A 1,262-nucleotide genomic window follows, 5' to 3' on the forward strand; every position below is an offset into this window, starting at 1 on the left:
CGGGAGAACGCCCGCCGTCCCCCGCGCCCGCACCTCAGTGCCCGCCCGCCCTTGACGCCTCGGCTCTCGCAGGGGCGCCACACGGCCAAGGCCCGAGGGGCCCGCGCTCCCGGACGGACGGGCGCCCCCTCGCCTGCCCTGCCGAGGGCTCCGGAGCTCCCTCCTTCCAGTTCCACCCCGTTTCTGGACTTTCTGGGCTGTTTCTCCGCACTCTGCAGGTTTCTGGTTCCTTATCCCTTTTCTAGAATCACCTCTTACAACAGGGACAACACCCCCCTTCTCTCAGCAGAGGCCTGAATTCCTCCCCCTTTAAGCTCCTTCCCCACTGTATCCCCACACACCCCCTCGTTTACAACTCTATATTGTTTGTACCCCAGTCGGAAAAAATACAGGTACACCTCTAGTCTGGAACAGTCTCGCTGAGGCTCCAGGGCTGCTGTGGACCCAACTCGGGCAAGGAGACACCCCCTGCCACCACCTTCTAACCGGCTCTGGAGAGAGATGGTCTCTTTTTTTTTTTTTTTTTTTTTCCTTTGATAGAATAAAAATACCGACAATTTAGATTTAAAAGACGGCAGGGAATCAGGTCAGGACTCAGAGGTGCATCTTCCCTTCCCTGACCTACTTCGTATGATGAAGGAGTTGTGGGACTATAGGGTGGAGAGTAAGGGGTGTGAGGGCACCCTAGCTTCCAGATACTCGGGCCAGGGGGTTGGAAAAGCAGGGAGACAGAAGGGTGTGGACGCTGAGCGCTCCTGGGGGAAGTACGCGGGAGGAAGGCACCGGACTGAAAGAAGAGGGGTCTGGAACTAAGGCAACAAGACCTAAAAAAGTCTAATTTCTCAGAATCCTGTACCTCCTTCGTCAGGAGCCAGGATCCCAGAGGTGACCTCCTCCTGCCCCAAATTATCTATTCTATTACTTAGGGGACTCTGTTGGCCTCGTCCTTAGGGAGTTGCACTGTTAACCCCAAAGGCCTCTCGACCAGCACCTCTGCAGGAGAAAAGATGGGCAATCTCCTCGCCCTCCCGTGGGATTTATAGCCTCAGAAACCCAATGCAGGGTCAATTGTGAGTCGGTTTTCACTCCGTGGTAATGAGTTAGTTACTATGGAAGAAGGTAAAGCCTGTCTGTAAATTCTTCCTGATGTCTGATTTAAATCTTAATTTGAGAGATTTTCATATAGAAACACTGTAGACTGCCACTCTCTGTCGCAGCTCCTGGCTGCCCTCTAGTGGTGACATGGCAAGCAGCGAGGCTTG

Source organism: Elephantulus edwardii, unplaced genomic scaffold (assembly GCF_000299155.1).
Source record: "Elephantulus edwardii isolate Elephantulus edwardi_28Jun2011 unplaced genomic scaffold, EleEdw1.0 scaffold00077, whole genome shotgun sequence".
NCBI classification, from domain to species: domain Eukaryota; kingdom Metazoa; phylum Chordata; class Mammalia; order Macroscelidea; family Macroscelididae; genus Elephantulus; species Elephantulus edwardii.